At 36.6% G+C, this 27,935-nt stretch overlaps 1 protein-coding gene across 5 annotated transcripts in view; it reads left to right on the top strand.

Moving 5' to 3' along the window:
- Window positions 1-27,935, top strand: part of SLC25A21 (solute carrier family 25 member 21) — a 479,253-nt gene that overhangs the window by 42,711 nt on the left and 408,607 nt on the right. The window contains exon 1 of one of the 5 annotated variants that reach the window (XM_034648649.1): window positions 692-7,229. The exons of the other annotated variants lie outside the window; for them this stretch is intronic. The gene's annotated coding sequence lies outside the window, so the exon portion shown is untranslated. Of the gene's footprint in view, window positions 1-691; window positions 7,230-27,935 lie in introns of those variants that run through there. 5 annotated transcript variants of the gene reach the window in all.

Here is a 27,935-nt window from a genome sequence, read left to right as displayed (position 1 = left end):
TAGAGTGCAGCATCTATATTCAAGGGACCAAGGCAGAGTCAGCAGATATGGTGCTCCTTGTGCGACATCAGTAGCCTCACCTGTGTCCACTGCATTGCAGTTTGGCAGCTGTGCTCGGTGTCCTTGTTTCTAACTCTGATTAAAAGACAGAGAGAACTTCAAATCAGCATTGCTTTCTCAGAGAACTCAAGGCAGTATTGAAGAGCATCAAGTAAGTCCTCTTTGGTCATTGAAACACATTCATCATTATTTATTTTTTGTAACGCATTTTATAATACATTTTTAAGATGTTCTTTCAGATGACATTAAATGCAATGTAAAATATATGCTTCTCACTAAAAGGTCTCAAGCCCAAATATTTAATACACAGAATGGTTAACTTGGAGGTGGTAGGTGAGGAGATAATTTGCTCTGGTAACTTTTATATAAAAATTCCTGGTGATTAGAGGAAAGGGAAACTTCTTTTGAGTCTGATTTATTTCATAGTCAGTTTACTTAAAGAAAAGCTTCCTCGAAGTTTTGAATTACTGAATTTAGAAGGTGTAAAAACATTATATCATTATATTTCTGTGATTAAGGCTTTTTTGTGGTTAAGTTTAATTAATTCTTTTTTTTTTTTTTAAAGATTTTATTTATTTGACAGAGAGAGACACAGCGAGAGAGGAAACACAAGCAGGGGGAGTGGGAGAGGGAGAAGCAGGCTTCCTGCTGAGCAGGGAGCCCAATGCGGGGCTCGATCCCAGACCCAGGGATCATGACCTGAGCCGAAGGCAGACACTTAACGACTGAGCCACCCAGGCGCCCCAAGTTTAATATAATTCTTGTAGCTTATGTGAAGTGTGTTCTTCATTTGATAGATTCACAAAAATGTTTCTTATTTCCTATTTTTAGAGTCTGAACCCTGAGTCTCCTTCTACCATTGATGTTATTGAGAATTGGTCAGTTATGACTACTGTTTCAGTAAGAGTGAGCACATCCTCTTTTTCCCCCTGAGTCAATGGCCCTTCTTGAATTTGAACCCTGCCTTTAAAGACCTGAGCTTTTTGTGTATCAGCCAGGGCAATAGACCTGTTCTGGTCAATGAGTATCCTGTCCAACGGCTAACATGGTGGTAGCTTCCCTTGTTTCTTCTAGGCTTCTCTCATAGATCTCAAGAAATATGAGTGGGAGAAGAGGTGTTTTGCTAAACAGGGTGAGAATGCTTATGGTGGAATAGTGCCTCCCCCAAACCTCTGATTCTCTCAGGCTGATTATGAGTATATTCTTCTTTGCTTTGGATCTGAGAAATGACTGCAGTAGTAGTGATCTATTCAGCTTAGGAATGAGAAATTCCAAATCAACGTTTTTGTTCCTTTGGAAAAGACAAATTGCTCAAGAAGTTAGTGATAAAACAAATCTGGTGCTTTAATATTTATTTTAGCTAAGTATATTTTTTATTATTGTCAATTAAGAGTGTGTTGCATTTCATGCTTTGTGGGTTTTTTGCCTGAAGTCCTATAAATGTAATACCTAAATAATTCCCCCAACTTTTCTATTCTGCTTCTTACTTTCCACCCACTTACTTTGGTAGAGGAGCCCTTTTGCTAAATTCTTCCCTCAAGAAGGACCTTAAGACTGGGAAAATCATAGAATTTATCAGACTAATAAAATGGGGTTTTTAATAATTATTCTGGGACAAGAGACATCAATTGGCACTGTCCAGGAACTTACTGAACCCCCCTCCTAGAGAACAATGCACAATAAGATCCTTGTAGTTGATAACACATTATAAATTTACCTCTCAGTGAGCTATTTGAATTTTAATAGAGCTCAAAGCTTTAAGTTAAAGAAAACATTCTAATGGCAGATTTTCAGGTATCAGTTACTAGGTAAGGAAACTATTAGAATCAGAGTCAGAGAATGAAAGCCTTAAAATTATAGTTCAGTGAATTCTCTGCCTAAATTTAAGGCTGGCTTTATCAACTACCTTAGTAGTTATCTCAATGCTTAAATATCATCAAAATAAGAAAATAAGTTACACTAGTATCAATAATAAGATGAATAAATTATAAGTATAGCTATATTTTTGCCTTTTTGGGTGGGGAGAATCTACAAAAAAATAGTACTCATTTTGTTGGTAAAAACATTTGTTAATTTAATAAAGTGTATATAGTATCTTTAGTGGTTGGACCTTCCTTCCAAAATGACAAACATAAAATTTATGTGTTTGGTGTATTTTATGTGTCCAGTAGCTACTTTTGTTTCGTTATCCTATATTTTTGTCTTGAGATTGCTTCTTGTATTTCAGCATTTAAGAAGGAGATGGCAGTGTTGAGCCTCAGCTCAGACTTGACACTGTTTGAAATAGCTTCAGATTTTTCATAAAGAAGTATTACTTTAGCTAAATGCAGTTTCATCTCTTGGGATTTTATTTTCTACCCTCACTCCCTTTGTAATCCCATACGGAGAATGAAAGAGTGCACTGATATATGTTATATTAGATCTGTCATTACAAAGATACGATTAAATCACTTACACTCATGTCTGCACATCTAAGAATGCCGATTCAGGGGACCCATAGAAATAACCCTCTCAAATAAAATGAGGACCAGCTCTAAAATGCAAAAGTGTGTTTACGATATGCCTGTTTTCCTAAGGCTTTGGCAGGAAGAATTAACCTGACGTTTCCAGAACACAAAACACCTTACTGAGCCACGTCTTATGATATATAAGCTGCTCTCTGGGAATACATTTTTTATCATTTCTTTTTTTCGGGCAGTAGGCTACTGCTAAGAAAATGACTTTTTCTAGGGCTGATGCCCTGAAAAAAAGTTTAGGTGATCAGAGGAATTGTTTACTTAGTCTCCATTCACATCCACTGTTTTGCCTGCATTCCAAGTTTCAAAAGGATGATTCATAAACCTTTTAGGACTATGTTGAAAAACAAAATAAGTAACGGTGCACTTTGTCAATATCAAAAGCAATTTAACAGTACATTTTTTAGGTTATAAACCATGAGAAAGATAGAATGCTACCACGTAAAGTTGTAGTAAGTTGTTTTTAAAAGTATAAGCCAAGATTAGCAAACTAGCTGCCATGTCAAAGGATCTGAAATAGCAGTTGGAATGGCACCCAATACTACAAGTTATATTTTGAAAAGCCATCCTGCCATGCTTAAAATATGTAAAAGCAATATCTTAACATGTGAGATTTTGTGGTTTTCTTTGAAATCTGGGCAATTAAATCACATGCAAAAAGATGTGTAATTGTTTAGTTTGATTATCATTGATAGTGGGATTTTCTTTTGTACCTTAATTTTTATATGTTTAAAATTATTGTTGAAATGTTATGTGAAGAATAATTTATGGATTTAACTAAGCCAGCAAGCCAATTTGGTTTCCATTATAAGTGAAGGACCCAACAACAACATCTTCATTTCATATTGTTCCGATAAATTTAATGACATTATTTTTTTTTGAACTAAAAGGAAATTTCTTCTCAGCTGGATTCTTTCACTGTAGGTTTTAATCGCAAACTTTGAAAATGAGAACATAGCTATTATTTTTTATTAAAAGGATATGTTCTGGTTAGTTTGGAAAGGTTTGAGGAGTAAGGGCTTCCAATAGCATGTCTAAGGACTTAAAATGCAATGCTGAAGTTAGAGAATGTAACATAACGCCTTTAGTACCAGCGCATCTTATGTGTTGTTGGATGCATGCGTGGCGAATGTGTAGGCATGGTGAGGCAGTTCTTACTACTTTCAAAACTCCAACTAAGAGCAGGCTGCTTAAAGTTTAGCTACGCTGGGTAGGACACAGGCCCATACATTCAGTACTAGGCTCACCCTATGAGGTGGGTAGAAGTGAGAGGTTGTATGTTATCTGCCATGATTCTTGAAACACAGAGTCTTATTCATAACATGTGCTCACCTAATGTTTGCTGGCTGATTGAAGTTCTATGACTCTCCCTGTTCAACAATTTTAACATTTTTTTTTTTTTAGCAGCTCATCCTTTAAAAGTCTTTTTGAACTTTCTTATCCTTTGTGTTAGAGTAGGATTGTTCTTCTGGACAACTTCTAGTTTACATAAATAAATCCATAATGTAAATTTCTTTAAAATATATTTTTATTACATGTATTTTTTAATTTTAATTCTTAATGTACTTTTTAAGTAGAAGAAACACTTGAAATCTTTAAATATTTTAGTTAAAGTGCTGAATAATTACAATTCAGTACCTGAAGCATTCATTGGCTTTTAGCTCAATTAGAATGTGCTTTAGACTTGCTAGATATGAAATATTACACCAGTATAGAGTGAAGGAATTCATTAGATTCGAAGTTTCAGTCATGCTTTTGTTGTCTCACCAGTATTCTAACCTGCTAAACGTCTTTGAGGCTGAGTGCTCTGATCGGCAGAATCTCCTTACTCTTTGCTCAGCAGCTTGAATAGGCACAATATCAAAGTCATACGCTCTCCTAACCCTAGATGGGTTTCTAAGGAGGCGCACCTTACGTTAGGAAAATGCTGTGTGCTTGAATTACTGGTGTTTCTACATAAAGTAAATAAGTCCTGAAGAGAGCCTTTGAGTATTTTGGAGTTATGAAGTAACGAGATTAAAAAATTAACAAATTTTTTTCTCCCTTTCCTACCAGTCCTTACTGTGTCTTCCACGCCAGGGGCATGCTTTATATACTTTTGCTCAGTGATGTGTAATCCTCAATCCTTATGGAAAAAAAAAATCCCTCTTGATGTGTATTCATTCAAATGTTCATTGGACTTCTGCAAACTAGTGACGCAGAGGAGGAGAACCGAAAAGAGCTCCATCCTGTTTTCAATACTCTGTAGCATCCGTTTTTGGCAAACTTCAGTAGGGCCTTGGCAGTCCTGCCCTCCCAGACCTGTGCTTCATTATAATGTGCTAAGAGCCACCTCTTTTAGCCAGGCTCGACAGGATATAGCCCAAGGGAGAAGACGCCAGAGAGTCTAGGACACTGGGTCTTAAAGAAACTCTGCTTGATTGAGTGGTCAGGGTACATATATTAGCCAAAGACTTGATGATATGCTGGTATCTGGCCATCCCGCATTTGGAGCAGAATACTATTCTGGATAGAAACGTCATTGTTTCAATCTCTTTGGAGCCAGAACAATTGTTATCTTCAGCTGAAGTGCCTAGTATGTCTAGATGTATACCCAGAAGAACTCACATGACATAATTTTACCAGAATACCATAGAAACTTGATTTGAATGCAAAAGGGAACCATCAAGATTCATCCTTTCTGAAAAACAAAAATGAAATGAACATTATCCCCCCAATAAAATGACACTCAGTTGTTCTGTACTTCCTCACAGCTATGTTCTTTCATGTGCTGCTAATTAGAATGAAACTCTATGATATATTGATAATGTGAAATTAAACAAATTGTTTATTTACTCTTAAAAATAGCATGTTATATTAGAACAACCTCAGAGGACCATTAAAGAAAATGATTTAAGTATTGAACAGCAACAAATAAGTGTCTAGTGAAATTTTTTTTTTCTTTCAAGGTTTCTGATATACTTGGTCTATTTAGAAAACAAACGCATTTAATTGTTTCCATCTCTTAAATATGCTTAGTGAGTTCAGTTTTTTGTTGTTGTACAAATAAATTGGTCCTAGTTGCATTGCTTTCTTTCAAACATCATTTCAAATTAGGGCTTAATGTGGTTTGAACATTTTGCCAGAATAGTCATCCTACTTTTGTCTGAGGGTGGTTGATTACATCTATCTTTTCCAGCTTACAAATGCCAATATAATTAGAAGAATGCAAACCCAATCCTGAGACCATTTGTCATCACACATTGATTGTAACTCTATGTTTTATTATGGTACGTAGGAGGAAAAACAAACAATTAAAAGTCTGAAGAAAATGAAGACATGCTAAACATTTTCATTACATCATTGTGCTTAACCAATTTTTCCCTACCACTTTTAATGCTTAATTACCTGGACTATTAAAATATATATAAATACTTTTACATGTTGAACTCAAAAATAGCTTTCAAATATCTTAGTTGCAAATATACAAATGGGTATAAAATACACAGAATGGAAGAGGGTTTAGCACTATTATTTCCAAGTGTAAGTTTTAATAATTTACAGTATGCAGTATTCTCCAAATAACTAGAGAAAAGGCTCTGAGGAAATAAGGCAATGTCAGTGACAAAATGTTATTGGTTTTTGCCTGCACATATACTATGTACTGTGTCTGTGTTTGCCCCATTTGTGTACACTATCTTTCTTATCCACTCTATTACTCTTTATTTTATTGTCATGAGGGATGGAATTAGAGTGGAGACTAGAAATATTTAGTCATTTCTGCCCTAAATCCATCCCTTTAAATGAAATGGCAAGGTAGAGATGTTTGTGTGATAGGAAATGAAGGTGTATTTTTAAGCTCATATAATAGGCAACTAGTAGACAACCATAGCTAATGGGAATATGGTGAATGATTTTAGCCTCATGATGAAATTTCTTTTGGCCTGTTGAAATCTGATCTACCTGAGGTATCTATGGAAACCCTCAGAATCACTCTACAAAGCTTTCTTAGTGGACTTGACACTTTAAAAACTAAGCTTTTAGTTAAGCTTTAATTTTAAGTTAAGCTAAACTCAGATTTTAGCCCTCATAACATCAAGGCAGAGACACTTGTTGGGTGTTGTCTCTTTGCATCTATCCCTATATTTTTGTTTCCATTTTTTAATTATTGATAAGGCAGAAGGAGCTTATGCTAGAGTATAATCTAAGCTGCTATAACAAAAAGACCCTAAAATATAGTAACTCAAAAAAGAAAGAAGTCAAACCAGAGCTTCTGTTCCATAAGATCAAGGAATATAGGTTACTTCTCTTTTCCTCTGATTTCCCTAGAATGTCATCTCCATCTGCATGGTAAAAGCTGGATTACCACCACTATCTCCTCATCCCAGCCTGAATTCATGGTGGAGTGGTCATAAGTAGGGAGGGGAAGCAACTTCCTTAGTAAGGAAATGACCCGAAATTGCTTACATCACTTCCTTTCATTTCCCTTTGGCTGAAACTTAGTCATCTGGCCACACCTAGTTGCAAAGGAGTCTAGGAAGTCTAGTTGGGGATGGGCAATTATGTGTCCAGCTAAAAGTAAGTCGTGATGGTGGGGTGTGTATTACTGAAAGGAAGGAAGAGGAGAATGAACACTGGGAGGACAATTAGTGATCTCTGCCAATGTGGTCTCAGGTAATTGTGATCTTCTCTAATGCAGATTTCTGATTTTCTTTATTTCATTTCCCCTCTTCTCTTCTTTTTCCTTCTTTAGTCTTACTCTTCTTTGCTGATTGCCTCCTCTCCCTTATTTTATACTATAATAATGACAATGCTATTATTCAACCTAAACAGCTAGTGTTCTCTAGTGGCTTGCGCCCTACAAAGGAGCCTGTAGTGTTTCTTTGGGTCTGCAAACTATTGGTTAACTTTTTTATTCTGTGGAATATATTGCCCTCATCACCTTTAATCCTTTCTGGAATAAGGTAAAATATAGGGAAGGGAGGTAGAGAAGGAGAAGGAAAGCAAAGAGGAAGAGAGAGGGGAGAAGAAAGGAAGGAGGGAGATAGAAAAAGAAAGAAAGGATAAAGAAAGAAGGAAGGAGGGAGGAGGGAAGGAAAGAAAGAAGGGGACAGAGAAAGAAAAAAATAGGAAATAGAATGAGAATATAAGTTTTGTAAAGACAGGGATTTTTGTCTTTTTTGTTCGCAGCTCTGTCTCTAACATCTAGAATATTACTGAGCTTGTTGGTGCTCAAATTTTATTTGTTAAATGAATGAATAAACAAATTTATTTTTCCATCTCACTCTTTGTCCTCAAATTTGTTTCAAACTTCCAGCTCATCCAAAATTCTTGTTTTCCATTAGAAAAATCTTTCCTGAATGCAAAGTAGTGGGAATTTGCTGATACAAATTCAAGTTACTATTGTCTCAAATGGCTCATAATAACAGACTTAATATTGTTTTATTTTGGATTTCATCTTTGAATAGATGGTAATTAGCTTCTTTCAGGTATATTTGACATAGAATTTTATGTGCAAGAGAAAATGTTCAGGAGGCAATCTATACCTTAAATGTAATTTGGCTCTCTTTGAGGAGAGTGAACTGGTACAGATAAGAAATATGACATTCATTACAATAAAACTCTTTCTAATTGACTCATTATTTGACTGCTTTGGCTTTTCAAACCAGAAACGAGTGATAGAAAGAGAAAAAGCGTTCCCTAAAAAAAATAATAAAAAAAAAGGCCCCCAGTAGCCAGAATCTAGAATCACTGAGAGATGGCCATCAATTTCTTCCTTCTCTTTCTGTTAAACTCTTTCCTAAAGCCTCAGACAGCTCACTATCAGTCTTTAAAAATTAACATCTGCTTTATTTATTCTTTGTCATCCATATGGAGTCACAGAAGGGACCTTAGAGATTCTAAACTTAGTGGTTTGCAGTCTGAATGGGGGTGGGGTGTAGATAGGAAGGTGATTGGTGAAGCTTGGGTTTATTGTCCTCTTTTCCACCAGAGCAGGTTCATTCTAGTGACAGGTAGGGCTCATTAGTGACATTTGCTTAAAAAAAACAGGTTCTTATTCTAACAAAAGTTTAGAAGCCTTCTGTTGAACACAGCCTCCTTAATTTGTACGTGAAAATGCTAAGGCTTGGAGAGAAGTAATTTTTCAAAGATATCAAGGCAGAGCAAGGCCCAGAATTCGTATCTCCTTACTCCTGGGATGGATATCTTCCCACTACACTACACTGTACACTGGCTCCAAAGCATTCTTGTATCAGTAAGTTGTCATTGTTATTAAAAAAAAGATTAGTTTTCTTTTTTGGGATTATATAGTGAGGTTTGGCATAAAATAGGACACCAAGGGGTCCTGGGTGGCTCAGTCAGTGAAGTGTCTTCATTCGGCTCAGGTCATGATCCTAGGGTCCTGGAATTGAACCCTGCATCAGGCTCTGTGATCAGCGAGGAGTCTGCTTGTCCCTCCCCCTCTGCCCCTCCCCCCTGCTTGTGCACTCTCTCCCTCAAATAAATAAAATCTTAAAAAAATAGGAAACCAAGTCTCTCCCGCAATTTGTAGTCTCTTAAAAAACCAAGTAACATATGTACACGTATTGCTTCAAACAAGCTGTTGCTCCACTGTGAATGCTATATTATTGATAACTATATTGATAATATTATATCAATATTATCAATTATTGATAAGCAGTTTTTTGGTAGTAAAATATTTTCATTGCCATGGATTTGACTGACAGTGCTTGGGCACCATATGGTGGGGTCCCTTACATGACTGAATAATGGTACCCAGAGCTTATGTGGGTGGACATAGGAGCTGGCCTGGAGAGAAATGGGTTAGTAGTGACACCCTCATCCTCTCTACTGTGCTCTTCACCCCAAGCCTCCTTTGTATCTTTATCAAGAGTTGTTTCTGTACCTGCTGTGCTTTTGGTTCTGAGAAATAAAAAGAGGATGATTCTGGCATGCTTAGGAGAGCCAGAATGTGCCATAATTCAAGTGAATGTGCATAATACTCCGGAATCACATCACACTCACCTGTTCTCTGTAAGCCTATTAGGTAATTTTGGTAAACGTGGAAGTGGCCTTCATCCTGCTATTTAGTATCTTATTTTACATTTAATAATGAAGCATATCTCTGGGGACTATTTTTCTGGCTAACTAATGCCTTTGCAAACCAATATAACCTCTTAACATAAAACATAAGTAATCGAAGTTCAGAGGAAATGAGCTCTTGGATTCCCTAGAGCATGGTTAGAGAGTCTCAAGTAGTGTTCACAAGCTATTGTTTTACAGCGGTTATACATTTTTTTTCCACAAGTATGAAAATGTTTTTCATGGAAAACACAGGTCAACTTAAAGTCAGAAGCTCTGGTTCTTGGAATACTATGATGTTATAAAGAATACTCAAAATATTTTCATAATATTATAATCATTTACTTTCATTATATACATTTAAGCTGTTTTGGTTTTAGACATGCAGTGTAAATAATTTTCACATCTCTATGAGAAATCTAACTGGCAAAATATTATTTATTAAGTTTCTGTTTTTATTTTCTTTCCTAAAGACCTCAAATTATCTATAAAAAAAGGACCAGTTAACCATNAACCAGTTAGGGGCGCCTGGGTGGCACAGCGGTTAAGCGCCTGCCTTCGGCTCAGGGCGTGATCCTGGCGTTATGGGATCGAGCCCCACATCAGGCTCCTCTGCTATGAGCCTGCTTCTTCCTCTCCCACTCCCCCTGCTTGTGTTCCCTCTCTCACTGACTGTCTCTATCTCTGTCGAATAAATAAANTCTATGAGAAATCTAACTGGCAAAATATTATTTATTAAGTTTCTGTTTTTATTTTCTTTCCTAAAGACCTCAAATTATCTATAAAAAAGGACCAGTTAACCATATAGCATTTTCACAATGTGAAAAAGTTGTGAAGGACTGAAGGTATACTCCCTACCATTATTTCCCATTCTGAGAGAGGCTTCAGGAACCATGACAAAACCCAGGCGTCTGAAAACCAAGTGACTTGCTCTCGGGCAGTTAATTAGACGCAGAGCTAAGCTAGCACATAGGTCTCCAGATTGTACGACATCATTTACTTTTGCAACTGCTCTATATGACAGGTAAAGATAAAAAGATTTTTCAAAAAGCCAAAATTGCATTTATATATCTTGGCTTCGTATTTCACATTCTAATGACTAACAGATCAAGACATTAAGGGAGTGCCACAAATCTGACACTTACGTTTTTATATACCAAGAGGGTTTTTTTTTTTAATCTATTTATTTGAGAGAGAGAGAGAGAACACAAGCAGAGGGCAGAGGCAGAGAGAGAAGCAGACTCCCTGCTGAGCAGGGAATCCGATGCAGAACTCTATCCCAGGACCCTGAGATCATGACCTGAGCCGAAGGCAGGCTCTTAACCGACGGAGCCACCCAGGTGCCCCTATACCAAGAGATTCCTCCCTCCCTCCTTTCTTTCTTCTCTTCCTTCTTCTCATCCCTCCTTTTTTCCTTCTTTCCTTCCTTGGTCCTTTCTTTTTGTTTGACAAGAGATTTCTTGCTTAATTGATGTAGTGTTCATTGTTATGGTGATGTTTCTCCCCAAGGCAAGATAGAATCATTCCCACCATCATAATTTCTTTGTCCTGTTCAGAAGCCTTTATTCAGCTCCTCTATCACATGATATATTGTGATCTACAAAGCTGTGAATTTCATGGGGATCTACAGATTGAAATTTCTTGATTTACAGGTGAGGAAACCATGACCCAAACTCCCCTTTTGCACAATGGGAAAAAATTTAAGAAAAAAAATTAATAGAATGAACATACTTAGATTTCTTCCCTTATTTTCAGTCAGAGAGATGAGGACATTTAGTGAGATGACAAATTGAAGGGGATTAAAGGAAGTACTAAACTGTGATACAATGTTCAATATATCAGAAATTAGTGTGAGGGGCACCTGGGTGGCTTTGTCAGTTAAGCAGCCGACTCTTGATTTCGGCTCAGGTCATGATCTCACAGTTGTGGGATCAAGCCCTGCATTTGGCTCAACTCTCAGCTCGGAGTCTGCTTGAGATTCTCTCTCCCTCTGCCCTTCCCGCCACTCGCACTCTTTCCCTCTCAAAATAAATAAATAAAATATTCAAAAAAAATTAGTGTGAGGGAGTGAATGGATGGAAATCAGGGAACAAAAGTTGGGAACTGAGGAAAGATACAAAAAGATAAGGATATAATACCTGCACACATTTTAGGTGTTCTTCCTTCTCCTGTTTTTATGAATTTTCATGTCAAAAAGCCAGAATACAAAGAGATTCTCTCTCTCTCTCACACACACACACCCAGATACACCCCAATGATAGAGCTTACACCTTTTAAATCTGAATAAATATGTGATTTTCTTGAATTTCAACTCATCGATATAACAGCAATGTCTCAATATACTTTTTCTTTTGTAAAATGCATCCATAGCTTTTCTTTCTGATAAGTTACTTAGCAGTACTAGCCTCATAAACTGTCTTTCAAATAACAAAACAGTTCATTCTTTTTATTCTGCTCATTTTTCTTGCTTATGTGGAAATAATGAGTCAACCATAAAGTGGATATTATATAATGAAATTAGCAAAGCTTCCTTTTCAAGTTTCTTGACATAGTTTCTGGTTCAGTAATGATGGTGGAGAGTGGCTCAATGATTTGTTTGTTTGTACTCTACCCTGACAGCAAGGTTTCTATCACAAATGCTTCTGTAATAAAAAAGGCATCATGTACTTATGGGCCATGAGTCCATTAACAAATGTAAAGCATCCACCTGCAGGCATTGCACATGATATGGACCCAGCATTATGGAAGTTCCCTATGCAGCTATCTGACATTTGTAGTATGTCCAGATGTCTTACATCTAGATTCTTCTGCATAATGCCACAATAATATCATCTTGGAAGACAGAGAGCAAACATTAACACTCTCATATTAAAGATAAAGAAATTTATGGATAACAAGGCTTAAGCGCCTCACCATGATAGTAGAATAGGGTGTTTCTAACAGGTCCCCTCTATAATTTATTGCCCAAACTTGGACACTATTGAGAGTGACAAGGGGTGCTATTTGTAATTACATTGGGACAACAGGTATGAATTTGGACTGTTTCCAGGAAACTGAGACTCGTTTTCACTTTTACTAGGATCCACAACTGACTCTCACATAGTTCCATTTCTCTGTGGTTCTCAGACTTCCCCTTGTGTTCTTGCTAGGTATATGAATACATATAATAGTCACAGGAGAAGGAATGGCTGCGTTTGAATTCTGGAAACTTCACTTATTGACTGTGTGCTCTTGGGTACACCTCAAGCACTCTAACCTCTCTGCTTCAGTTTCTTAGTCAAATAGGAATGATAATACTAATACGTACGTTATAGAGATGTTATATGGATTGAATGAGTAACCTTCTTGGAATAGTGTCTAGCACTTAGTAGGAACCGTATGTACTTGATAAATAAAAATATGAATATTGACCCTGAAAACTAAAGGAAAAATTAGAAGCTGTTTAGCTAAGAACATTCTTTTCATTTCCAGAGCACATTTTCTGAATCAGTTCTCAGAACATTGTCTACTTTTTGGTATACTTTTAATATCTGTACCTGAAATTACTAGTAATGTGCTAGAGCTATTGGGTGACGTGATCTCATTATTGTTTTAGTGTATAGCACTATTAACATCTACATGGTAAGACAACATTAGCAAGTTAATTCCATCTTGGAGCATTTTGGATTTGTGATGAAATGAGACTTCATGATAGTCTACCATTTTTTTGACTTCTATTGATAGAATTCTATTACTTCTGTTCTATTCTACTACTAGACCTTAATGTCTTTCATTATGATAAGTAATCTGTGTTGTGCTTGAGATCACGTGGTTTCTTCATTTTAATAATTTAGGATATCTGGGGTTTTTTTTTCTTTTGGAATGGATAGCTTGATTTATTCCCACACAGACTCTCCTCATTCTTTCTTAAAATTAAAAATAAAATTAAAAAGCACAGTCTAAGATGGAAAACATGCAGAAAAGCATTTCCCCTGCAGTTCGCATTGTGGTGATTTGACTCTGAGAAAAAAACCCCACACCTCCAGCCCCGCAAGGACACGTTGGGCTTCTGTTTTGTATTCAGGATTAGACATCTCATTTCCTTTTAGTCCTTTAGGCTTGCTCTTTTTCAGTCAGACCATCTCTGACTAAAGTCATTGCTGATTTCTTGTTCAGAAAACTGAGATGTTCATTATCTGTTTTATTTGGTGCATGAGTGATTCCAAATCTAACTCTTCCTGTGCTTCAGCGTTTGGCCTCACTCTCCATTATTTGGCTACAATGGTGACATCCAGTTCTGAACTTTTTATTTGATCCCTCTTCTATCTCCTGCCTTAAACTACCAGCCTTTTTAATATTCCTCAGCCTTCCTATTGACAACAATGCACAGCTAGGGGAGGTAAAGGAGCAGGAAATCCTAAAGCACTGGCAAAAATCGGAGAAGAAAGAGCCACACATGTATTATAATTTTTTATACTTTTTAAACAAAGTAAACTTTCTAGTCCTAATTGCTGTAATTCATACATATAATGAAGTTATATTGTTTTCCAATAACTTAATATTTATGCATACTTTAAAATTTTTCAATTATTTTTGTATCTGTTATCTCAACTATACATTATAATACTTGTGAAACAGATATCCTCATTGTCCTTATTTTACAGACCAGGAAACTTAAATGTGAGGGAATTCACGTAAGGCATTTAACACAGTCAATAAAAGTCAAAACTGGTACTATTGATGATAAAGAAGAAAATAAAAATCACCCATAGGTCATTTCATTACTCAGATATAAGTGCTGTTAACATTTTAGTGCATTGTCTTCTTTTGCTGTTTCTGTACATACGTAGGTATCTGTATAAACATATTTAAGTGCATAATTTAGCATCATTAAATGCATTTCTGTATCCTGCTTGTTAAAATTATTATATTGTAATGTTACTTAAAAATCTTTGCAAACCATCATTTAAAATCCATTGTTCAACTATGAAGTTTATTAGACCATTCTTCTATTATTGAACATATACATTTTTTAAATTTATCAATTAAAAATAATTTCTTTGTATATGAATAGCTTCCATTTACCTAGCTATTATGTTTTAATAGATTTTTAAAGCATAGGGTGGTATCCTTACCCACTGGCATCTCTTGTGATACATTATTTTTATTAGTAACATTGGCCAAGGATCAGGGTATATTCTGCAGCCATTAGATAGGGAACAATCTGATTTACAAAGGGAATGAGTTTATGACATTGACCTCATCAACATTTGTGTGTTGACACAGGGTCAGAGAAGCAAACTAAGAAGAAATAAAAAAGAGAGAGAGAGAGAAATAAGAACATACAGTTTAAGTCATGGACATTTTAGAGGTGAAAGAGGTATATCTGTGTTGAGAGAAATTACAGATATGAGAGTATGTCTGGTGAATTAATAATTGTGCTTGTGTAAAAATCTTACACCTGTTTGGTCAGTGCATTTTTACATAGAATCAACACATTAGTTTGTAATGATCCATAAAAGCCTTTCACCAAGAAAGTGTATTTGTGAAATCATCGTATTAGATTGTTTCATTTAATTTCTTAGTTTATAATGGCTATTTAGGCTGGGTAGCAGTGAAAGCAGAATAAATGGGCTGGGTGATACAGAGAATGATAATAAATAGCTAATATTTACTGAACTCTGTCTTCTAGGCACTGTTCTAAGTTTACATGTGATGTAATGTCTATAATATAAATTGTGTTTTGCAACCACCCAGTCAGGTAGGTACTTTATTTTCCTCATTCCATTCATGTAGAAACTGAGGTTAATTAAATAAATTGCTCAAAGTTAGATGGCCTGACTGCAGGGTCCATTCACTGTATTGTACTATCTCCATTGTGTGCTATACTCTACTGATGTGGGCTCCAAAGGGAATATACAGGTACAGTCAATAGGGCGTGGAGAAGTAGGCTTCCAAACTGAGCAGCGTTGGGTGGAAGAGGTAATCCGCTTGTTTTAACTTGCCCTATCTCCAGTACCTACAATGAATAATGAATCAATCAATGGCATTTCCACTTCACTCTTTAAGTAAAAGCTATCCAATTTGACAGACATCTATTAAGCATCTACTCTGGGTTGGGCTCTGGAAAGACAAAAATGAGTAAGACATAACCCTGAACTCAAGAAATGTGTAGTCTGAAAGGAAAATGGACATGAAAAAACGATTATATTACAGTATGATAGGACAAAGAAGGATGTGTAAGACAGCAAAGAAGAGTGAAACCTTCAAAGAGGATATGACGCTTGAACTGGGATGAATAAAGATTACCAGGGAAGCAAGGATATAGGGCCTCTGTACTCTCTTGGGTATAAGAAAGCCTCTCGCTGTGGCAGCTGGACCATCATTCATTGTTTATTTTTAATCTAACTTAGAAAGAATGCAGTGCCATGTTTGGAGTAAGTCACACCTACGTTCTTATGAGCTATGTGATTTTAGGCCAATTACTTAATCTCTCAGAGCTTTAGATGCCGAATCTGAAAAAGTAGGGAAAAATTATGCTCATCTCAATGGGAAGGTTAAAGAAGATACAGTACGTTTCTAGAACAGAGCCTATTGTTGATGCCCGCAAATAGTAATTATTAACATCCTGATTATGTAACTAAAAGAATGTAAAAAGCATCTTAGAACAAAGACTTTCTTACCGAAGGTGGAGGAAAAGAAAGCCTGGCAAGGTCTATCAAATGAGTGAGGAATGATAAGGAGAAAGAACTATCCTTCTAGAGTTCAAATTCCATTTATAACTGCTAAACTGAGACTGCTAAGAATAAAAGGCCTTAACAAGGCTCAAGAGGATTCTTGGGACAACAAATGACTGTTACAACGGAATATTTTGCTGTGTTAAGTGTAAATTACTCAGAAGCATATGGATTAAATTTCCTTTCAGCAATGCACGGGTTTAAACGTTAAGGGGAAAGAGACATGAGAACAGGGCCCTACTGGGTTAGGAACTCTCTGATGTTTGCCCCAGGAGGGTTTTAGGTAGACTCACAGAGAAAGGTTGAGAAATGCCCCCTGGGGAAGGCAGGGAGGAGAAGGAACAGGGAAAAGATATCATACCTTCCACCCCAACTTTGATGAAGTCCAAGTTATTACAAATCAGTGTGGCCTCAACGCCAAAGATTTAAAAAACATTTTAAGTGCTCTTAGAAGTTTAGGTTATAGTCATCAGCCCAAAGAATGGTAGATCATCTTTTCTTCACATGAGTGAAAAAATTTAGAACTCTTTCTGTTTAGGAGATATATCCTGGGAAACCAAACAAATCTTTTGCTGGAAAAATGGACTTGAAAAGAATTCATGGTTGTGTTCTCTCATTTTATAGACAAGAGACTTGAGGCCCAGGTGTGTGAAACCCCCCAGTGGGTTCATGACAGAGCTGAGACTGGAAACCAGGTCGTCTAAGGAATTTCACACTCAAGGAAATTACTTGACTTGGTCAAGGCCACACCCTGAGTAAAGTGGGCACTGATGGGATTTCAGCCAAGGTCTGTCTGACTCCAAAGGCCACACGTTTCCTATGCCTGCAAGCTGCTGCTTTAAAATTTTTAGGCATTCTTATTACAAAGGTAGCATATGTTTATGTGAAATTATGAGAGAATAAAAAGATATTAAATGAAAGCTAAGAGTCCTTCTCCCTCTCAACAACCTTATCTCCTCTTGCCCCCCAGAATCCCTCTATTTCCATTCCCTAGAAGTAAATAGCATGAACAATTTTTTGGTTCAGAAATTACAGAAGTTCTTATTAAGAAAAAAATTAAACTTACAAAAAATTGCAAGAATTTTAGAAAGAACATTTACCTGAATTCACTGCTGACATTTTGCCCCATTTGCTTTATCATTTGTTCTCTATAGTTCCCTGTCTACTTGCTTATCAATCCATCCGTCCATCGATACTATTTTTGTCTGAACCAATTCAGAGTAAGCTGTAAACATTGTGGTCCTTTATTTTCTGCCTTAGTCCGTTCAGTTTGCTCTAACAGAACACTATGGATGGGGTGACTTTTAAACAACAGAAATTTATTTTTCACAATTTTGGAAGCTGGGAAATTCTAGAGCAAGATACCAGTAGATTCAGTTCTGGTGAGGGCCTGCTTCAAGGTTCATAGATAGCTGGCTATCTCCTTGCTCTGTCCTCACATCATGAGAAGGTTTGAGAGTGCTCTCTGTTATTTATTCACTTATTAAAGATTTTTTTCATTTATTTTAGAGAGAGAAAGAATGCTCACGTGGCCGGGGGGGCGGGTAGGGAAGATTGAGTGGGAGAGAGAAAATCTCAAGCAGACCCCCCACTGAGTGCAGAGCTCAGTCTTAAGACCCTGAGATCATAACCTGAGCTGAAATCAAGAGTCCAGCTGCTTAACTGACTGAGCCACCCAGGCACCCCTCTCTGGGATCTCTTTTATAAGAGCTCTAATCCTATTCATGAGCACTCCACCTTCATGACCTAATCACCTCTCAAAGGCCCCACCTCCTAATACCCTTACAATGGGCATTAGGATTTAACATAAGAATTTTGGGAGGACATAATCTTTCATTCTATAGCAACCTCTAAATATTTCAGTGTACATTTCCCAAGAATAAGGATATGCATAAGCATAATACAGTCATCAATTTTGATAAAATGTCAATTTGACACTGATCCAGTGTTTTTATAAGATTGATCCAACAATATACTTTATGGAATTTTTCCCCGTTTTAGTATCAGGCTAGTGTAAGACTATATACTACACTATCTTGTTACATCTCATTGGTCTCTGTTAGTCTGGAACAATTCTTCAACTATTTCTTGGTATTTATGACACTGACATTTTTGGAGAATTTAATAGAATGTTTCTCATTTTGGGTTTGCCTGATGTTTCTTCATGATTAGCTACTGGCTACGCCTTCTTGGGTGGAATACTATGTAAGTGATATTGTATTCTAGGATATCGCAACCAGAGGCTTACGGGTTCATGTGTCTCACTCGAGATGCTAATTTTCAACACCTGGTCAAGGTGTTGTTCATAGGTATCTTTTTTTTTTTTTTAAGATTTTATTTATTTATTGGAGAGAGAGAGTGAGTGAGAGAGAACACTAGCAGGGGGAGGGGCAGAGGGAGAGGGAGAAGCAGACTCCATGCTGGGCAGGGAACCTGACACAGGGCTCAATGGCAGGACCCTGAGATCATGACCTGAGCTGAAGGCAGACACTTAACCAAAGAGCCACCCAGGCACCCCATAGGTATCTTTTTTTAATTCATTTTTCTTCAATATGTTTTTACTGAATAGCATAATTATTTCAAGTCAACAATATTTATCACGTACATATGTGGCAAACACTGTTCTAAACCCTAGTGATATACCAGTGATCAAAACAGACAAAATTTCTGCTCTGATAGAGTTTATATTTCCATCTTGGATATATATTTTTGTGTTTCCATATGTAGAGCTATTTCATGTTTTTTAAAAAACTAGACAATAGTATTCTGTATTGTTGTACTTATGTACCATAGTTTATTCAGTCAATCATCACTGATGATATTTAGCTTGTTTCCATGTTTAATTTTTTGCTATTACCAACCATGCTGCAATAAGCACCCTGAGAATATAGTATATTCATGAATGTGTGTGTGTGTATGTGTGTATGTGAATGTATATCTGTGTATAGGTGTGGATGTGATTGTGTTTGTATGTATGTGTGAATGTTTGTACAGGCATGTGGGTATGTGTACAAACTCATGTACTGTAGTATAATTCCCTAAAAGTGAATTTATGGGTCAATGAATGCTGATAAATGCTATCATTTTGCTCTGATTTTTGTTCTCAGTGCAGTGCTTCTGTATCTCTATTCTTACCAAACTGGACACTATCAAGGTTTTCATCTTTTCCATACTAACAGGCATTATATTAGCTGAATGGTAATGAAGAGTCTAGTTTTTGCCAAGTCTGGTGCGTAAAGTGCCTGTTTGTGTTTTATTGCTTCAGTGCTTCTAGTCTTGTCCTCAAGGAGACCTACCATGAGTGAACAGAGAGACTGATTAGAGTTGCTATTTATGTCTTTAGAAAAACTGCCTGATTCTTTTTCTTCCTTCTAGCTTTATTAATATATAATTGACAAATAAAACAACTTAACAATTTTAAACAATTTACGACAAATAAAAATTGTATGTATTTAAAATGTATAATATAATGTTTAGATATACGAATATATTATGAAATGGTTACCACAATCAAGCTGATTAATATATTCACACCTCACATAATTGCCTTTTTTTTTGTTGTGAGAACACCTGAGATCTACACTCTGAGCAAATTCTAAGTATACAATACAACAGTATTAACTACAGTCACCATGTGTTACATTAGATCTCCAGAACTTGTTTATTCTGCATATCTGAAGCTTTGTACAATTTAACCAACATTTCCCCATTCTCCCTAGTCCCCAATAACCACCATTCTACTCTCTGCTTTTAAGAGTTTGACTTTTTTAGATACCACATATTAGTGAGAACATATAGTATTTGTCTTTCTGTATCTGGTTTATTTTACTTAATGTCCTCCAGGTTCAACTATGTAACCACAAAAGACAAGATTTCCTCTTTTTCAAAACTGAATAGTATTCCAGTATATATAGATGTGTGTGTACCACATTTTCTGTATCCATTCATCCATTATCCACATATCCATTTTCTCCCATTCTGTAGGTTATCTCTTCACTCTGTTGATTGTTTCCTTTGCTGTGCAGAAGCTTTTTAGTTTGATGCAGTACCATTTGTTTATTTTTGTTTTTGTTTCTGTGCTTTGGGGTTCATATTCAAAAATCATTACCCAGACCAATGTTGAGAAGCTTTTCTCCTATATTTTCTTCTAGTAGTTTTATGGTTTCCAGTCTTATATTTAAGTCTGCAATCCATTTTGCATTGATTCTTGTATGTAGTGTGAGGTATTTGTCTGACTTTATTCTTCTCTATGTGACTATCCAGTTTTATGAACTCCGTTTGTTGAAGAGACTCCTTTCTCCTTTGTGTATCCTTGGCATCTTTGTCAAAGATCAGGTGACTATAATTGCACTTATTTCTGGGCTCTCTATTCTGTTCCATCGGTGTACATATCTGTTTTTATGCCAGACCATACTGTTTTAATTACTGTAGCTTTGTAGTATATTTTAAAATCAGGCTGTGTAATGGCTCCTGCTTTGTACTTTTTGCTCAAGACCGCTTTGGCTGCTCAGGGTCTTTTCTGACCTCATATGAATTTTAGGATTGATTTTTCTATTTCTGTAAAAAAAATGGTGTTAGAATTTTGATAGGAATTACATTGAATATTTAGGTTGTTTCGGGTAGTATGGACATTTTAATGCCTAATTCTCAATTAAAGTCTGTTATGAAAAGAAGCCTTTTAAGCTCTAAATTCTATGCTTGACCATATTGCTGGTCAATGAAGTAGGTCAAGTAGGATTGTTACCTAGGACCTAGAAACATTTTAGTAGGAAGCTAATGAGATAATAATTATAGGTAAGTAACAGAAAAACATACATTTAGAAACAATGTTGTTATGCTATTTGCTATGTGCTATGAAGAATGGTCTATAATAGTCTCCAAAATTGCTAGAGTATCACTCGAGGATTTCTGAAATATATAGTAAAGAGAAAATATTTGTTCATGGCAGATGACCTTAGAATTATTTGAAATGTTTAGTTAGATGGCCTGAACTCTCTTTAAGGTTATTACTGAGGGTTTTTTGGTAGGACATGGTTGGGTAGAATTCCACCACCTTGGAAGAAAAATTCAGATTAAATGGTTTGTTTATTGAAGAAACCGTTAATTTTTCCATCTACCCATTATCCCTTCATCCCCTCCCCACTTTTTTCCCTGTAAGTCCTCTCCCCTGCATTCATCCTCCAAAAAGGAGGGGTGGGTATTTTGAAAAGGAAGCCTCTTTCTTACACGCAATGAATTTTGCCTGCAATGGGCTAATTGCCAAAGCAGTTGGCCACCTGTGGGAGTAATTAGTCACTTGTCACTCGTTCTGAGGTTAGTCAATTGCAGTTGCAATTTATTATACACACAGTTTTGCATCCACAAATAACCATGGCTGTTAAAACCACCCATAGAGAAAGAAAAGGCTGGCAGAAACTTTAAAAAGTGGCATATTATTTTACATTTATGAATGCTTGGGTAACATTCAGCTCTATTCATTTTATCCCAATTTAGAGATACTGGAGTTAGGAATCCCGAAGAAAAATTATTCCTAAGTTATCCTACTTTGAGGAGTGGGTCGGAGAAAAGATCATGCTATCTTTGTAATTTTAGTTGATAAAGTAAAAAATGATTCTTGATCAGTTATATTAAGGTTTTGGTCTTCTGTAATACAGATGTGTATGATGTAACTATATTTAAGGTAATCATAACAAGAACTTTGTTCTCATGGGTGAGCAGCAATATGATAGCAGCCATTCGGTTAACCATTCTAACATGGTATACTGTTTATATGATTATATCCACGGAAGGTATTTTTCCATTCTACTAATTAAGTTCAAAATATTTATCAGTGGCTACTATTTTTTTAAAAGATCTTATTTATTTATTTGACAGAGATAGAGACAGCCAGAGAGAGAGGGAACACAAGCAGGGGGAGTGGGAGAGGAAGAAGCAGGCTCCTAGTGGAGGAGCCTGATGTGGGGCTCGATCCCGTAACGCCGGGATCACGCCCTGAGCCGAAGGCAGATGCTTAACCGCTGTGCCACAAGGAGCCCCTATCAGTGGCTACTATTATTACTCATGAATGCCGGAAGATAAAGATATATAAAAAGATGAGCAAAAGATAATTCAGGTAATTGGTGCTTTTGTGTGTGTGTGTGTGTGTATTAGGAACAGGGGGCTAAAACTAACCCATAAATATATCAGAATTCTCTTGGGTACCAGAAAAGCAGAATCTTACCCGAGTTGCCTTAAACAATGGAAGGTATTTATGAGTTATCGAATTGAAAACTTCTTAAAATAGAGTGGGGATAGATGTGAGAGTATTTGCAGTAGCCCAGTAGTATCACCAAGGACTCCTATGCTTTACATCGCTCTGCTCTACTTTCCATTGTGCCTGCTTTATCCTGAGGCTGGTTCTTACCATGGCTGTCATGGGGATGAATCACTACATGTGCTAAGCAAATATCTCCTTGTGTGTCATTAGCCCAAGTTGAATCATGTACTCATCCCTAGAGGAGTCACTGTGGCTAAGGGGACAGCATGCGCTAATTGGCTTAAAGGCCAAGAGATTACTCCTGCAGATCACCCTACATAAACAGCATGGTGAGAAATCCGAGACCTACTTAGGTTGGAGGACTGGGGAGACAGCTGCTAGCAATAACAACTATTCAGTACAGCAAATAACAGTAATTCAAGTGCTATAAGGTAAAGTACACATGGTACACAGCACTGTGTAGGATGGGCTGGGTATTGGTTGATGCTATTATTGTGGTTGTTATAGGTGCCATCAATGGTCATGTTTCTGGGATGCTAAAAAGCAGAAACATATTTGAAGGGCTTTGTGGCTTTCCATGCCACCGGGAAGTTTGTAGACACCCACTTTATCAGTTAACTCATAAAGGCTTTGCTTTACTTTCAGTCTGTGCCCTTTGCTTACAGAGAGAAAAACTCAAAGATCTTCAGTGGGAAATCTGAGGGGAGAAAACATGTATAAATGCATGTATGGTAGATCCTCATTATTTGCAGATTTACTATTTGTGAATTTGCCTACTTGATAAAATTGATTTGTAACCTTAAAATACTCATGGTGCTTTCATGGAATTCATGGATGTGTGCGGAGTGGTGAAAAATTTGAGTCATCTGAAGCACTGAGGACCGCTAAGGTTGAAAAACATGATGCCTTCCTGTTCAGCTCTCGTACCATGAACACGTGAACCTTTCATGGTCTATTTAGTGCCACATTTTTCACATTTTCGTGCTTTTTTGTTGGTGATTTCACTGTTAAAATGGCCCCCAAGCATAGTGCTGAAGTGCTGTCTGGTGTTTCTAAATACAAGAAGGCTGTCATGTGCCTTATGAGAAAACACATGTGTTAGACAAGCTTCCCGCGGCATGAATTACAACATTGTTGGTTGTGAGTTCGATATCAATAAATCAACAATATTTGGTAAATATGGTGTCTTTAAATGGAAGCACATATAAAATAGGTTACACGTTGACTGGCTGATGAAGAGGTTGTGACCAGGGGCTTGCAGGAACTTAATCTTGTATTTCCTCTAGGAGTAGTAGGTTCAGTATTCACCCATTCCACATACACAGTGACTTTATAGAACATAACTACTGCAAATAATGAGAATCAACTATATATATGTGACTTCATTTAAGCAAACGAAGAAAAGATTAGCTTGGTCCAAATCCAGGCAGGTGTTTAACCACAGAGTTCTAGTATGCAAAGGGGTAAACAATTTTTATATTCCTGTTAGTTAAAAAGAAGGAGTTCAGAGTTTCCAAGTCCGTTTGAGGAGACATAGCCAATCTCTTGCAAGCTAGATTTCTCTTCGTCTGGACCCTTACAACTACATCCTCTCTACCTTCTCTGAAATGATAGGCAACAACGTACAGGCTTCAACTGAATACAGAAATGAAAAATGACACATGCTGAAATTCACTGCCTTGTCAAAGACCATATTTGTTACCCTTCCCTCTCTCATTTGCCTGCAAAGCAAATGAAGCAAAACTTGGAGCTGCAACAGGACATCGTAAGAGTTGAGACCCACTGAGTAAATTGTGATGGGCGGCGTGGGGAGGTGTTCTTCTGCCTCTAGGGTTCTGCTCGCATCGTTCCATGTGACTTTCGTTTCACTGGAGCTTGGGGCCGTGTTGCCAGCAGCAAGTATGCTGACTGAAAACTGTCACAACAGCGATCGTTACAATCCGGGAGTTGAGTTTGACTGGAACATATGTCTTCAATTTTGATAGCTCAGCTTCCCAGATGCCCTAAAGGAGAATATTGCCTGAGAAGGAGCTTTTCATGTAAGAATAATTTGTGTTAAGTAGCTCAGTGATCTGTTTGTTAGGTTAGAGCTGACAGTTTGTTTATATTTCTAAAGGGGTATGATGAATGGGGGAGAAGTTGATGCTAATTAGCCTAAATTGTTCCTAAGAATGTAGAGGCCTTTGCCAGTTTCATTGTTTCTGTTTCTTTGCACATTTTAAATAATTGAATGGAGCTCAGACCATTCATCATAATTTCAGGCAAGATAGAAATAAATGAATTTAGCACGGGTCTGCATGTGTGATGGAAGATGTCACTTTAAAGGGCGATTAGATAAGACATCAACTTGGGGCTAATGCAGACTATTCTAATCTATTTGCATAAAAATATCAAACACGAACGTTTTCATTTACTCCATTAATTATCTCTGTCATCATAGGAAGATACAGCCCTTCTTTTTGAAATCCCATCTATCGCTATTAAAGAAGTAATGCTGTGGTATAAAATCGGGTCCTGTGCTTCTGGTCAAAAGATCTGTGTCCATACACTTTAAGAAAGTTCTTTCCCCACCCCCTGATGTCATCAAATGCCTCTAAGAAAACTGTTTGAGGATGGGCTCAAGCTCCTGGCCAGCTAGATAATGAAAAAGGCATCAGGGAAACATTTTTGAAAGTTGGGAATCATATAATGGTGTGAACGCCACAATAAGAGCTAATGTACCAGTGAAGGCATATTTTAGTTATTTCTCAAGAGTTCTCAAATATTTATTTCTCATAGATGCTGAGTTACATAGTGATATGATACTAAGCCTACGATATAACTTCCTATCCAAGTTGAGCCAGCATTTCCTCTAGGTAATAAAGTTAACATAAATGGATTATTTTATGAGTATAGGAAAATATATATGTTTTGTTAACACACATATTTTGACAGTTAAAATAAGAAAAATGAAACTAAATTTAGAAAGTCTATGATTTTTTTCAACCTTTTAATCCTCATTGCAGGCCATTCTTTTTTAATTTATGCACATAAAATACCACAGGAAGAGATGGTATAAATTTGTGGACTGTGGAGAATGAGTGAACATTTTTGAATCAGGATCTTTAAAAGGGGTGAAATTTGAGTATGATTAAGTTAGGAAAAAGCCTCGCTTATGGCGGAAGTCGGAGACTCTGTATACATTATGGGCATGTCATGGCTTTTAAAAAGTTATGTTAGACTTCTATACAAATTGTGAAGGAATTTGTATAACCCCAAACAAAATTCTGTGTGGTTCTGAACTTTTCCAAAGAGAGAGAAATAATGCTGGTTAGTATTCCAATCAGGAGCAAACCTTACTGTCGGGTGGGCTGGTTGCTTACACTGCCTGGGTGTTTTCTTGGTCACTAGTTTTCTCGGAAGGAAATGATCCCATGGCTTATGCTTGCCACATTTGTGCATGTATGCACTATAATTGGCATTTATTAAGGAGACCTTCAGTTTGATGGATGACTGTCAGAGCCGAGCCTGCTGGCTTTGAAGAGGGTTGACTTTGCTCAAGTTTTGTTACATTAACTTGTTAGAACTCTGCACAGCTTCAACCGGCCCTTTGTTTACTTTCTCATAATTACAATTTTTGAACAATCGATTTTCAGAGACTTGACAGGGCCCATTCCCAACTCGGAGACTTTGCCTGACAGAAAAGTATGCAACAGAACAAATATTCACAATAGAACCTGTGAGTATTAAAAATAAGGGTTTTGTACTCTCTTTAGTTAGCTGCCCAGTTAATTAATTGCTTTTAAACATTAAATGGTTTAATTATCTTTACCTTTTATATCATTAGCTGCGTTATTCCTCAACTTTTTTAAAAAAGGGAATTCTATAAGAACAACAGCTGTAGAAATATTTTCAAATCAGGGTATTTAAAATTAGACCTTGTATGTATTACACTTTAGCAACAATGTAAGCGAATAATTAGGAAAATGAAAGGTCGTCTGAATCTATAGATACATATTCAAAAGAAAAAAAATGCATTAATATGTGCCTTTAAATGTTCAGTTGTGAATTATCAATAAGTCCTAGTTGAGTTGTCAATTTTATAATATGAAAATCTCCAAAGCCGTGGTGACACATTTAAAGTTAAAACTGATATTTCACTTTCTCTTTTGTAACCTCAAAGAAAGTGCACATAAAAATGCTGAAAATGAGGATCTTTTCCAATACGTTTAGGTGAGACAAACTGTATTTCCTGTTCGGCTCGATGTACCTCTCACACTACCTAGAGGGGCGCAAAATGTTGATGTTGTGTTTGATGTGTGTATTTTTGAAATATTCTGAGTCGATATCGATAAAAACAAAACATTTGAAGGGAAGGGATGCGCTTTTATAAAAAGCAAATATGGTTGGAGAGCGTTTGCACTAAGATTACAGACTCACTCATGGTTGTCTCTTTTCTGACTTGTCGTGACTAGATGATGAGTTGATTATCTGTGAGGTATATTTACCAAGGATGGTAGCTTGATGAGCAGATGCATTCATCATGTCGTCCCAATATCCAAATGAGTGGGAAAGGGAAATAAAGAATGAATGATGAAGGAAAAATAAACAGCGTCTATTTATGACGCTGTACAGGGTCTTAAATTATAGATAGTGCTCTAAGTAACGAGTTCTTACAGTAATTTTATGGGGACTGCTACTGTAGAACGGTACTAGATCGCTTGACTTGCCTTCACGGGGGGGATGGGGAAGGGAAAATGAAACTCAGTTGTTTTCAGGTCACAGATAATTCAACTTTCCTTATTCTCTAAAAGGACCTTGAGTTAGCAGAACAATATTTAGACTTCTTTGCCAGTGAAGACAGCCTTTTAAGTTTAGTGATGAAGTTGATTCATTCGTATTTCATTCAGATGATGGAAAATACAGCTAATTGGCTCCTTATTTGGTCCACGATGCTCAGTTAATGTATTCAAAGTTATTACTAGATTAAAAAAATGAATTCACAGGTCAAAACTTCTTTTATTGTGGAGGAAACTGGCAGTCATCAAAAAGGCCATTAAAAAACAGTTTAATGAAGAAATATGTGACTGTTTAAGAAAAGCGTCTAGTCTAAACTTAGCAGGAGGGCCATGGATCCTTTTTTCTACTAGGCTGCAACGGTATAAGAAAATATTCTTGCATCTTTTAGGCTTCTGCATAAATTTTCATTTTAGAAAGCCATTACTTTAGCTGCACGAATAAGATATAATTACACATGAAAAGCCTGAACCTAAGATAAAGTCTTCCTACTAATTTTATATTAAAATGTGTGAAATGGTGTCTTTTCATTTTTAATGCTGTATTAAT

Source organism: Ailuropoda melanoleuca, chromosome 20 (genome assembly GCF_002007445.2).
Source record: "Ailuropoda melanoleuca isolate Jingjing chromosome 20, ASM200744v2, whole genome shotgun sequence".
Lineage (NCBI taxonomy): Eukaryota > Metazoa > Chordata > Mammalia > Carnivora > Ursidae > Ailuropoda > Ailuropoda melanoleuca.
This window is presented reverse-complemented; position numbering and strand designations above follow the sequence as displayed.